The 14647-nt window shown below is 39.6% G+C and overlaps 1 protein-coding gene across 3 annotated transcripts in view; it reads left to right on the forward strand.

Moving 5' to 3' along the window:
- The window catches only part of cntfr (ciliary neurotrophic factor receptor), a 323782-nt gene that overhangs the window by 95067 nt on the left and 214068 nt on the right, over positions 1-14647 (forward strand). The window lies entirely within an intron of this gene.

Genomic DNA, 14647 nt, shown 5'->3' on the forward strand with positions numbered 1-14647 from the left:
GACACTGACATGGTGGTGGTGTGTTAGTGTGTGTTGTTCTGGTATGAATGGATCAGACACAGCAGCGCTGATGGAGATTTTAAACACCTCACTGTCACTACTGGACTGAGAATAGTCCACCAACCAAAAATATATCCAGCCAACAGCGCCTTGTGGGCAGCGCCCTGTGACCACTGATGAAGGTCTAGAAGATGACCAACTCAAACAGCAGCAATAGATGAGCGATCGTCTCTGACTTTACATCTACAAGGTGGACCAACTAGGTAGGAGAGTCCAATAGAGTGGACAGTGAGTGGACCACTGTATTTAAAAACTCCAGCAGCGCTGCTGTTTCTGATCCACTCATACCAGCACAACACACACTAACACCACCACCACCAGGGTCACTGCAGTGTCGAGAAGAACAGGGTGAAAGCAGGCTAAAAAAGTATGTAGAGAAACAGACTACAGTCAGTAATTGTAGTGCTTCTATATGGTGCTGATAAAATGGACAGCGAGTGTAGAAACAAGGAGGTGGTCATAATGTTATGGCTGATCAGTGTATGTTAAAAAGAGAAAAAATTATTGCAGAAATCCTTACATTTGAAATTCACTTTATTCTTGGGTCTAATTTCCTTGCATGTAATTGCATCCTGATGAAGCTGCATTGGAGTCATTTTTCTATTGTGTCTGGTGGTGAATTTTTAATCCATCTTCTTTGCTTCATGATGGAGAAAATGGCTGGGGGTTATAAGAAGCTCTGCAGAGCTCTGACTCATCCCATCCAATATTTAAATGACTCGGTGTGAAATGTATGTGGAGACAGATTTCAGTAGTCAACTGCCATATTCTGAAATGGCTATGGAGCTCAATTAAAACCAGATGACTTGCCACATCAGTGACCACAGCAAACTGAGACCGGAACTGCTATTCACATTAACAGTCAGGACCATCTCGTACAATCTCTTACCTTCAGCTTTCTCAAACTGGAAAATGAGGGAGCAGTCATATTTCTTAAACACATGAAAATGGTGTTCCGGTGCATCCACTCAATGAGTTACCTTTTATTGCTGCTGCTAAACACATGCTGCTGCGATCATAAAACATCCGTAGCATTGGATTGCACATTACTCAGCTCCTTATTAAGGACTTGCTTGAGTGTTAAGTCTCGCTGAAGCATCATGCTTTATCCATTCCTTTTATTAGGTTTGGCTTTAGGTTGGCTCTGTAGGGCATCTTCACTTATGTCCTTCATAGTGGCCATAATTTCTTAATAGCTACAAACCACAAACTGGTTATTGGAGGGTATTTGGTACCCTTGGTTTACTGCTGAACGTGTGGTGGTGTCATTTGTCTCATTCAAAGTCAAAGAGAACTTTGTCGTTCAGACTATACAACTAGGAGTGCACAGCTATATGAGATTGCGTTTCTCAAGCTCCAATGTGCAGATATAACAAGAGACTAATCTTGTATCCGACTGTGTCGGAATAGAGCGTACATTTAACATAAAACGCACATTGCTAACAGGAGCTCGAGTGGCTGCTGCCATACTGGGCGCCTCATTAGCGTGTCGGCCATTTTTACATGTGTACTTTTTAGTTAAAATATTACAAAAGACCCTCTCATCATATAGTGTATTTATTTGCCGTGTTTATTAAAGGATTTAGAAAATGAAGAAACACTTAGCTATAGTAATGAGGCTCACATGTTAAATATTTAATAACCCTATATTAGAAACTCGTGTAAAAAACACTCTTATATTAACTGTTGATTTTTATAGTTTTTATTCCTCTTTACTTTTCGCACACTTTGTGCTGTGGATTTTGATTTTAAATGCATACAATTGCAATTTTACCCATTAAGCTACACCCACAGTGACAAAATAAGAATTATACTCTAGAACTATACTGTACGAATAATATAGTGTATTTATTTGCCGTGTTAATAAAGAATTTAGAAAATGAAGAAACGCTTAGCTATAGTAATGAGGCTCACATGTTAAATATTTAATAACCCTATATTAGTAAACTCAAGTATAAAAAACACTATTATATTAACAGTGGACTTTTATAGTTTTTATACCTCTTTACTTTTTGCACACTTTGTGCTGTGGATTTTGGATTTTTGGATTTTGATCTAATTGTCACTGCAGGTGTAGCTTAATGAGTAAAATGGCAATTAGATGATGGCAATGGCAATTAGATCAAAATCCAAAAATCCAAAATCCACAGCACAAAGTAAAGAAGTATAAAAACTATAACAATCTACAGTTATAAGTGTTTTCTAACATGAGTTTCTAATGTAGGGCTATTAAATATTTAACAGATGAGCCATATTATTACTATTACACTATTAGTGTTTGTTCATTTTTTTATATTCTTTAACACGGCAAATAAAATACACAATATTATTTGTATAGTATAGTTCTAGAGTATAATTCTTACGTTGTCTCTGCAGGTGTAGCTTAATGAGTAAAATGGCAATTAGATGATGGCAATGGCAAAGTAAGAATTATACTCTAGAACTATACTATACAAATAATATTGTGTATTTTATTTGCCGTGTTAAAGAATATAAAAAATGAACAAACACTAATAGTGTAATAGTAATAATATGGCTCATCTGTTAAATATTTAATAGCCCTACATTAGAAACTCATGTTAGAAAACACTTATAACTGTAGATTGTTAATTTTTATACTTCTTTACTTTGTGCTGTGGATTTTGATTTTAAATGCATACAATTGCAATTTTACCCATTAAACTACACCCACAGTGACGATTTAAGAACATGTATTCAGAAAAATGAAGATCAACTAGATATCTCTCATTTACTGAATTATTCAGAACCTTTATTCATTTTTTGTGGACGCCCCTTCTAAAGCAGTAACAGAATATGCTTTGCACACATGGATTTAAGCAGTTTGTCGCTTTTTTCATGACTATCTACTCAAGCTCCGACAGACTGGTGAGCATCTCTAAACTGGCTTCTGATCTTTTCACATTTGTTGATGGTTTGTTAAATGGTTTGCTTAGTTTGTAAAGGCTCACACCCGTGTCTGAGGGCCCACAATTAAAACTGCTCTGCCAGGACGAGTCCAATCAATTCAAATAGCAACAACTGGACTCAAATTTACTTAAAGTATTCAGACCTGTAGCCAGGTGCATCCTGTTTGCTATATTATAACACACAAAAAGTAGGGTTATTGAATGAATTAATGGTTATTAAAATGTAGATTAATAGATAGACAGTTATCTTCATTAAATTAAATCCACCATACACAATACAGTCAAGGGTTCTGAATAATTTTTAAGTGCGCTGAATACCTGTGACCTTTATTTTGGGGGTTACTACTCAAATTCACATTGATGAAAACGTAGATTGGGTTCACATGGCTGCCGAGCCACAGGATAGAAACTCAGTCCACTAATGAAATGTAGCTGGTTCTGAAACTTTACAGATCTGGAAGCCTGATCTGCAATTGTCTCCTTTATTCATTCATCTTCCTCTCAGTCTTCTCTTGAGGTTAGGTTTGTGTTTTATCTCTGACCAAGCTTTAAACATTTTCAGACATGTCTTAGGTCCTGGTGGGTCCTTTCTCCTTTCTCATGTTGACACTGTGCCATGGAATGTGTAAAGTTCTGAAGTTGTGGTTAGACTCTCCAATACACACTCACCAATTTTAATACATGTCTTCTGTCCCTGTCCACTTTTGATGTCGCTCATTGTTTAATGTGGTCTGCATCCCTGTTAAACCCGGCTCATCTGGAAGAAATGTCTTATGAATAACATTATTCCAGACAGTATGTTTTAGATGGATAAGTGAGAAGCCTCAGTCTTTTCTCATCATGTCAGGAAGAAGGTTCATGACACTGCCAAAACGTTTGTGGTCGATGCTTCCAGTTAGTTTTTGGTTATGCCACAATTATTATAAACAGGTGTATGAAATCGAGCGTTAAGCCACGTCAATTTAACAGGCAAACATTGGCAGTTGAATTGGTTGTACTGAAGAGCTCAGAGAATTTTTGCATTGCGTCATGGTGGACAGAATCTTATGAATGGATATTAATTGTGGAGCAGCTTCACACAATCCTAATCTCCATAGCAACAACAGGGAAATAATCAAGTATGTAGTGTTTTTGCCACAACCATTGCTCTCAGGTAATACTTTAACTTTCCAAGTGCTGTTTGGGAATAGATAAGTTGCAATTTTGGGGCTAGTTGTGGCGTAGTGGCTTGGTGGGTAGCACTGTCGCCTCACAGCAAGAAGGTCCTGGGTTTGATTCCCAGGTCGAGCGGTCTGGGTCCTTGCTGTGTGGAGTTTGCATGTTCTCCTCATGTCTGTGTGGGTTCCCTCCCACAGTCCAAAGACATGCAAGTGAGGTGAATTGGAAATACAAAATTGTCCATGACTGTGTTTGACATTAAACTTGAACTGATGAATCTTGGGTAACCAGTAACTACGTTTCTGTCATGAATGTAACCAAAGTGTGCAAAACATGACGTTAAAATCCTAATAAAATAATAGTTTGGCTCTTTTAGTACAATTAAAGAGGAGTCCCAATTCTACAAGATGGTGTGACATTCTAATAAAATACAGAATTTCTTTTGGCAACAATGTTTTAGCATGACGAGGCCTCATTAATGTGTTTGTGTTTGGTGTAAAAACTTGACGGTTCAGCACAGAGCCCTGACATAAACCTTATCTAACAATTAGATAAGATAAACCTTATCTAACAACTGGTAAGCAAGCAGGTTTGGTTGTCCACATTCTTTTGGCTATGAAAGAGAATGCGTTATTTGTTGCTTACAATTAAATCAATAGAGAGACAGCAGTTGCTGTACAGTGGTGCCTTGCAGCACCCCCTAAACTCAAAATCTTTGGAACTTAACACCCTTCGTCAAGAAATTTGTACCCTTAAACTTAACGTTTCCCTTAAACTCAATGTGTTCGGTTTGTTTTAAAAAAAAATGTATTTATTCAATTTCATATTAACAATCGCATTAACAGTCGCTTTGTTCAGCACTCGGCTTGAGCGGTGCATTAATACACCATCAAAGTTCGAATATGAGACAAATCTGCATTTGTGTGGATTAACCGTCAGATCCACATGCATCTGTGTTTATCTGGATTTTTCTCCTGTTTCACTTTTAAACTTGTGTTACAGCTCGAGGTTCTGAGAAATTGTAAGAATCAGCTTTTTATTTGAGTGTTTTTATATTATATTTGTTATTTTAGTGTATGTTATTTTACATTAGCATTAACAGGCTTTTAAACTCAACGCCACTCCCTGAACCAACTGACGTCGAGTTTCAAGGTACCACTGTACTTTCTTTCTTTCTTCCACTCAGACTATGCTAACCATTGGTTTAAAGATGAGTGGGATTTAATATTTACACAGAGGCACTGCCAAAATGCTTGTAATTGTATTTCACATTTAAACAGTAATCACCTTCCATCAGTGTGCCTATGTAAATGAATAGGTGAAAACGCTGTCGACAACTGCTTAAACATGGTGCCATTCTTAAAACCCACCCTCCACTGCTTATTCTGTCTATTTTCATTTATAAGGACATGTGCAAAACATTGCAGCAACACCAAAAAAGCAGTTTGAGGCTAGATATTACTGCAAACCAAACATTCCTCTTCTCTCATGGGAGAGCTGAGCTCACACTGGATTATTCATGCCCGGTGGTGGATTTCATGTAATTCCAGTTTCAAGGCATTTCAGCTAATTTTTTCCAACATGGAGAGGATATCATCCTGATTCAGGACAAACCTACAATGCTGCTTTTCTTCAAAACTGCCAAATGTTTACTTGATCTGCTTTCACTAGCAGCTTATATAAATGTCAGCATATGTGGCTTGTTTTTGGCCTCTAATTGGAATTTTAATTGACAGCATAGGGTAAAAGGGCCATTAATTGGCTCAGCATGATGTGGAAACAGATGAGTGCACCACTGCCCTTCAGTTAATCAGCCAATGCAGTCAAATTCAGAAAATGGTCTGTAGTGAGCTTTAGTGGAGCTTGTGAGAGGACATGGCACATACAGATACAAACAAAAAAGAGACCTCTGATCAATTTTCAAAATTAGTTTACTGTTACATCACCAGATTACTATATATATATATATATATATATATATACAGACCACAATAATTTATTAGTATGGTGTAGGGCCTCCTTTTGTGGCCAATACAGCGTCAATTCTTCTTGGAAATGACATATACAAGTCCTGCACAGTGGTCAGAGGGATTTTAAGCCATTCTTCTTGCAGGATAGTGGCCAGGTCACTACGTGATGCTGGTGGAGGAAAACGTTTCCTGACTCGCTTCTCCAAAACACCCCAAAGTGGCTCAATAATATTTAGATCTGGTGACTGTGCAGGCCATGGGAGATGTTCAACTTCACTTTCATGTTCATCAAACCAATCTTTCACCAGTCTTGCTGAGTGTATTGGTGCATTGTCATCCTGATACACGGCACCGCCATTGGATGCACATGGTCCTCCAGAATGGTTCGGTAGTCCTTGGCAGTGACGCGCCCATCTAGCACAAGTATTGCGCCAAGGGAATGCCATGATATGGCAGCCCAAACCATCACTGATCCACCCCCATGCTTCACTCTGGGCATGCAACAGTTTGGGTGGTACGCTTCTTTGGGGCTTCTCCACACCGTAACTCTCCCGGATGTGGGGAAAACAGTAAAGGTGGACTCATCAGAGAACAATACATGTTTCACATTGTCCACAGCCCAAGATTTGCGCTCCTTGCACCATTGAAACCGACGTTTGGCATTGGCACGAGTGACCGAAGGTTTGGCTATAGCAGCCCGGCCGTGTATATTGACCCTGTGGAGCTCCCGACGGACAGTTCTGGTGGAAACAGGAGAGTTGAGGTGCACATTTAATTCTGCCGTGATTTGGGCAGCCGTGGTTTTATGTTTTTTGGATACAATCCGGGTTAGCACCCGAACATCCCTTTCAGACAGCTTCCTCTTGCGTCCACAGTTAATCCTGTTGGATGTGGTTTGTCCTTCTTGGTGGTATGCTGACATTACCCTGGATACCGTGGCTCTTGATACATCACAAAGACTTGCTGTCTTGGTCACAGATGCGCCAGCAAGACGTGCACCAACAATTTGTCCTCTTTTGAACTCTGGTATGTCACCCATAATGTTGTGTGCATTGCAATATTTTGAGCAAAACTGTGCTCTTACCCTGCTAATTGAACCTTCACACTCTGCTCTTACTGGTGCAATGTGCAATTAATGAAGATTGGCCACCAGACTGGTCCAATTTAGCCATGAAACCTCCCACACTAAAATGACAGGTGTTTCAGTTATTTTGTCCAACCCCTGTATATATATATATATATATATATATATATATATATATATATTAATGGAGCATAAGTGTGCAACATTTTTTCATTTTCCCATGTGCAATTATTTGTAAATAATACAAAAAAGAGTTTTTTAAAGAGTTTTTGACTTTTATTATTGATGATGTCTATATTGTTATACACTGTACTGTTCATTTGTGTATTTTTTTATACGGAGTGTCTTGTTATCCCTTCGCTGCTGTAACACTGAGTTTCCCCACTGTGGGACTAATAAAGGATTATCTTATCTTATACAGTGTATCACAAAAGTGAGTACACCCCTCACATTTCTGCAAATATTTTATTATATCTTTTCATGGGACAACACTATAGACATGAAACTTGGATATAACTTAGAGTAGTCAGTGTACAACTTGTATAGCAGTGTAGATTTACTGTCTTCTGAAAATAACTCAACACACAGCCATTAATGTCTAAATGGCTGGCAACATAATTGAGTACACCCCACAGTGAACATGTCCAAATTGTGCCCAAAGTGTCAATATTTTGTGTGACCACCATTATTATCCAGCACTGCCTTAACCCTCCTGGGCATGGAATTCACCAGAGCTGCACAGGTTGCTACTGGAATCCTCTTCCACTCCTCCATGATGACATCACGGAGCTGGTGGATGTTAGACACCTTGAACTCCTCCCCCTTCCACTTGAGGATGCGCCACAGGTGCTCAATTGGGTTTAGTCCATCACCTTTACCTTCAGCTTCCTCAGCAAGGCAGTTGTCATCTTGGAGGTTGTGTTTGGGGTCGTTATCCTGTTGGAAAACTGCCATGAGGCCCAGTTTACGAAGGCAGGGGATCATGCTCTGTTTCAGAATGTCACAGTACATGTTGGAATTCATGTTTCCCTCAATGAACTGCAGCTCCCCAGTGCCAGCAACACTCATGCAGCCCAAGACCATGATGCTACCACCACCATGCTTGACTGTAGGCAAGATACAGTTGTCTTGGTACTTCTCACCAGGGCGCCGCCACACATGCTGGACACCATCTGAGCCAAACAAGTTTATCTTGGTCTCGTCAGACCACAGGGCATTCCAGTAATCCATGTTCTTGGACTGCTTGTCTTCAGCAAACTGTTTGCGGGCTTTCTTGTGCGTCAGCTTCCTTCTGGGATGACGACCATGCAGACCGAGTTGATTCAGTGTGCGGTGTATGGTCTGAGCACTGACAGGCTGACTTCCCACGTCTTCAACCTCTGCAGCAATGCTGGCAGCACTCATGTGTCTATTTTTTAAAGCCAACCTCTGGATATGACGCCGAACACGTGGACTCACGACTTTGGTCGACCCTGGTGAAGCCTGTTCCGAGTGGAACCTGTCCTGGAAAACCGCTGTATGACCTTGGCCACCATGCTGTAGCTCAGTTTCAGGGTGTTAGCAATCTTCTTATAGCCCAGGCCATCTTTGTGGAGAGCAACAATTCTATTTCTCACATCCTCAGAGAGTTCTTTGCCATGAGGTGCCATGTTGAATATCCAGTGGCCAGTATGAGAGAATTGTACCCAAAACACCAAATTTAACAGCCCTGCTCCCCATTTACACCTGGGACCTTGACACATGACACCAGGGAGGGACAACGACACATTTGGGCACAATTTGGACATGTTCACTGTGGGGTGTACTCACTTATGTTGCCAGCTATTTAGACATTAATGGCTGTGTTGAGTTATTTTCAGAAGACAGTAAATCTACACTGCTATACAAGCTGTACACTGACTACTCTAAGTTATATCCAAGTTTCATGTCTATAGTGTTGTCCCATGAAAAGATATAATGAAATATTTGCAGAAATGTGAGGGGTGTACTCACTTTTGTGATACACTGTAATTCAGGTTGGTACCTGGCTTTCCTTGGAAATTTGACATGTTAACCAGTGGATCTGAAGTTTGTCCTCTTGGTACACACAAGTAGTCTTATAGAGTGTAGAACCTTAATACAGGTTTCTTATTAAAATTCTATCCTCAGTGGTAAAAATCATTAAATGTTGTGCTATATTGGCATCTGCTTTTGTTGAGTGTAAACACATAGTTGCCATGGTAACCAATATTTTAAATAAGTAAAATGACTGTGTTAAACAGGGAAATATTCCTAAAGTCCAAAGACGTGCAAGTGAGGTGAATTGGAGACACTAAATTGTCCATGACTGTGTGTGACATTAAACTTGTGAACTAATGAATCTTGTGTAACGAGTCATTACCTGTCCTTTCATGAATGTAACCAAAGTGTGTAAAACATGAAGTTAAAATCTTAATAAACAAGAAAATAAATGAAGACCTCTTGCCCAAGGCTGTGTCTGGGCCCTTGTGGGCCCTGGTTTTGTCCTACAACATTGTATCTTTGACTTTTGACCTGTATATTTTTTGGTTAATGCCTTTTACTTTTGGTATTAAGCAAAATAAAAAAATAAATAAATATTAATAATTTCATGTCTTATTAATTAAGGATTTTTCCTTTGTTAAGTAGTAAACATAAGCTCTTATTGTAATAACTATTTAGTGCAAGAGATATATGTAGGAAAAACCTGCAATAGTCAAACATAAAGACTAACATTTTGTCAAAAACAAAGCATTGTTATTATGAAAAAGATTATAGGATTTAAAGTGGATTTTTGTTTTTAAATGAGGCTGGCCATCCTTTCACATAAAATGTGTGTTTTGAGTAGATATCCTTACCGCATGTGCTATACACACAGCTCAACATCCTATTTGTAACTTTCTGAAATGTGCTTTAAAGACATTTGAAAGTAAACTTCAAAGAGTCCATGTTCTTACACAATTAGATCAACAGTGCAGGAGATGAAACGTTCCCTATAATCACATTGCCTTTGAATAACACTTAACTCTGTACGTTCTCAGTATTGAAATAAATCAGCACAATATAAAGAAAAACGGAGCGTTATTACAGAGGGTTTGTGTATACAAACCACTTTAATCAAACCTATATATGGTACCGTAACTACAAAACAGCATCACTTTGTGCCATCAAAGTAGCAACAGCAAGATTTTGTTTAGAGAAAGTGCTTTACAGCCAGAAGCAATTACAAAACTCTTGAGAACCATCAGTGGCCCTGTTATTTTCTCTCTCTACCATTTATGTCTGTGCTTATTCAAACACAAAGGTTTGAGTTTGATCAGTGTCAGAGCCGTCACCATGTAAACACTATTGTGACTACAAACAAGTCACTGGACTTTCACACTTTTCCATAATCAATCACCTGCTCTTATAACCGAGGACGAAATCTATAAACATCACGTCAAGTGATTTTTGAAGGTTGAATCATCAGTCTCAACCTGATCTGAAAAAGTAATGCCAGAAATGAGAAAAATGAGGGGAAATATTTTGTTTCTCCTTGAAATGAACATGAACAAAGTCAAGCAAGAAACATTGCAACATGGCAGAACATTGACCAATCACATTTTCCTTTCAAATAAAACTTTCCTCTGCTGTAGGTACACTGGTTTAATACATTATTGTTAATAGCGATTATTCTACAGAGACATGTTTAAATGTAAGTTTAAGTACAGTGTATCACGAAAGTGAGTACACCCCTCACATTTCTGCAAATATTTCATTATATCTTTTCATGGGACAACACTATAGACATGAAACTCGGATATAACTTAGAGTAGTCAGTGTACAACTTGTATAGCAGTGTAGATTTACTGTCTTCTGAAAATAACTCAACACACAGCCATTAATGTCTAAATAGCTGGCAACATAAGTGAGTACACCCCACAGTGAACATGTCCAAATTGTGCCCAAATGTGTCGTTGTCCCTCCCTGGTGCCATGTGTCAAGGTCCCAGGTGTAAATGGGGAGCAGGGCTGTTAAATTTGGTGTTTTGGGTACAATTCTCTCATACTGGCCACTGGATATTCAACATGGCACCTCATGGCAAAGAACTCTCTGAGGATGTGAGAAATAGAATTGTTGCTCTCCACAAAGATGGCCTGGGCTATAAGAAGATTGCTAACACCCTGAAACTGAGCTACAGCATGGTGGCCAAGGTCATACAGCGGTTTTCCAGGACAGGTTCCACTCGGAACAGGCTTCGCCAGGGTCGACCAAAGAAGTTGAGTCCACGTGTTCGGCGTCATATCCAGAGGTTGGCTTTAAAAAATAGACACATGAGTGCTGCCAGCATTGCTGCAGAGGTTGAAGACGTGGGAGGTCAGCCTGTCAGTGCTCAGACCATACGCCGCACACTGCATCAACTCGGTCTGCATGGTCGTCATCCCAGAAGGAAGCTGACGCACAAGAAAGCCAGCAAACAGTTTGCTGAAGACAAGCAGTCCAAGAACATGGATTACTGGAATGCCCTGTGGTCTGACGAGACCAAGATAAACTTGTTTGGCTCAGATGGTGTCCAGCATGTGTGGCGGCGCCCTGGTGAGAAGTACCAAGACAACTGTATCTTGCCTACAGTCAAGCATGGTGGTGGTAGCATCATGGTCTTGGGCTGCATGAGTGTTGCTGGCACTGGGGAGCTGCAGTTCATTGAGGGAACATGAATTCCAACATGTACTGTGACATTCTGAAACAGAGCATGATCCCCTCCCTTCGAAAACTGGGCCTCATGGCAGTTTTCCAACAGGATAACGACCCCAAACACAACCTCCAAGATGACAACTGCCTTGCTGAGGAAGCTGAAGGTAAAGGTGATGGACTAAACCCAATTGAGCACCTGTGGCGCATCCTCAAGTGGAAGGTGGAGGAGTTTAAGGTGTCTAACATCCACCAGCTCCGTGATGTCATCACGGAGGAGTGGAAGAGGATTCCAGTAGCAACCTGTGCAGCTCTGGTGAATTCCATGCCCAGGAGAGTTAAGGCAGTGATAATAATGGTGGTCACACAAAATATTGACACTTTAGGCACAATTTGGACATGTTCACTGTGGGGTGTACTCACTTATGTTGCCAGCTATTTAGACATTAATGGCTGTGTGTTGAGTTATTTTCAGAAGACAGTAAATCTACACTGCTATACAAGTTGTACACTGACTACTCTAAGTTATATCCAAGTTTCATGTCTATAGTGTTGTCCCATGAAAAGATATAATAAAATATTTGCAGAAATGTGAGGGGTGTACTCACTTTCGTGATACACTGTACAGTGGTACCTTGAAATTTAATGTCAGTTGGCTCTGGGACTGGCGTTGAGTTTAAAAGGTGTTGGAACTGCATATATTTTAGGCTAATGTAAAATAATGGGGTTGTTTGTGACACTTATACACTGAAAATAACACAATATAACAACAATGAAATTAAAAGCTGATTCTTACAATTTCTCAGAACCCCGAACTGTAACACAAGTTTAAAAGTAAAACAGGAGGAAAATCCAGATAAACTCAGATACTTGTGAAGCTTTTAGAGTGAATCTGACGGTTATTCCACACAAATGCAGTTTTGTCTCATGTGCACACTTCGATGATGTTTTACAGCACCGCTCAAGACGAGCGCTGAACAAAGCGACTGTTCATTCTTAATTTGAAATAAATTTTTAAAAAACAAACTGAACACATTGAGTTTAAGGGTACAAATTTCTTGACAAAGGGCGTTGAGTTTCAAAGATTTTGAGTTTAGGGGACGTTGAGTTACAAGGTACCACTGTAGTGAAGTCACACGAGTTACGGCTGTACTTATTTTATTGAATATAAGGTTAGCAGTTATTGCTTTAACCATCCATTCTGTTTACTTAAGAGGAGATGTGCTTTACACAGATCTGCACAAGCTATTATGTTTAGTAGATAACTCTCTCTGTGCTGTTTGCTGGTTGCATTTTTATGGCTGTGTTGTCATTTTCATTTTAGTTTTTTAACTTTTGCAGTACTTTTAGGGTTTACATTCGACTTTGAAAGTAAAGTTGATATATTATAGCCACAGTAAGATAGCAATCAACTTGTGTTGTTGAGGATAAAGTTATTCTCAACCAAGAAAAAGCTTCTAACACAGCATTAGTTTGTTATTTTTGTACAAGACCCTAATATGTCATTGTTAGACATGGTGAACTTGAGTAAGTGGTCAGCAGGCCAAGGTTTACAATTTACAGTTTGCTACTGCATTCAAATATATATAAATATAAGGGTCTGAATGTGGCACAAGAGTAATACTTGCACTGAAACCAGTCCTGACCAGCTCTCAGCTCTGCTGCTGTGATTGCGCAGCTCTTGAAGGAGAAAAGTTCAAAGCATTCATCAGCCTCAAAGTCTGACTGACAGTAATGCAATATAGGAATGACTTCTCTCAGGATGACGGTTTGATCGCACTCTTGCGCTTTATGCTTTCTGTCTTGATTCACTCCGGGGATGTTTGTAGTGGAGTTCCACATTTCACATGTGAAAGCTAGACAGATAGGAAGAGATGCTTATGAAAAACATCAAATGCTCCTCAGTACTAAAGTAATGAAATCAGAACCTCAGTGCTGTTGTGGCTGCTTCTGTAGGTGAAAGATGGTGATTATGGTCTTCCCAGTTTGTGCGTAATCTTCCCTCATCTGCAGAGAGATGAAAGAGGGATGCAATTCTATCACGCTGCATATTCGGTGCATTACTGCATGTTAAGGCTGGTGCACCAGTTTCATACACAGCAGTCAAGGGTTGAACATGGGCCATTGAACCTTAAAACATTAGTATAAAAAGTCTAAGCACTTGCCCCGAGTGCTAAGAGAAACTTACCATGTACACTATACCAAATGTATGTGGACACTTTCAATTATTCAGTTCAGGTGTCTGCCACACCCGTTGCTGGTATGTGTAAAAAAATATATGTGCTTAAATTTTGTGTTGGTTTAAACTCTAGTAGTTTGCACAGAACCCTTATCTGAATCACAATATAGACATTTGAGATGAATTATAATGGTAAATGCAAGACATGCCTTTGGCAGCACAGTGGCTCTGTGGGTAGCACTTTTGCCTCACAGCAAGAAGGTCCTGGGTTTGATTCCTAGGTGGAGCAGTCTGGGTCCTTTCTGTGTGGAGTTTGCATGTTCTCCCCATGTCTGCGTGGGTTTCCTCCGGGAGCTCCGGTTTCCTCCCACAGTCCAAAGACATGCAAGTGAGGTGAATTGGAGATAAAAAATTGTCCAGGACTGTGTTTGACGTTAGACTTGAACTGATGAATCTTGTGTGACCAGTAACCATTTAAATGTATTTGAGTTTAGACTTGTTTTTTTTTTTTTTTGAATGACTTTCAAGGGACATTGAAACAAAACCACTAATTAATAATCAATTGTGAGTCAATTTACAAGAAGATTAACTGATGTAAGCA

This window comes from Trichomycterus rosablanca, chromosome 18 (assembly GCF_030014385.1).
Source record: "Trichomycterus rosablanca isolate fTriRos1 chromosome 18, fTriRos1.hap1, whole genome shotgun sequence".
NCBI lineage: Eukaryota > Metazoa > Chordata > Actinopteri > Siluriformes > Trichomycteridae > Trichomycterus > Trichomycterus rosablanca.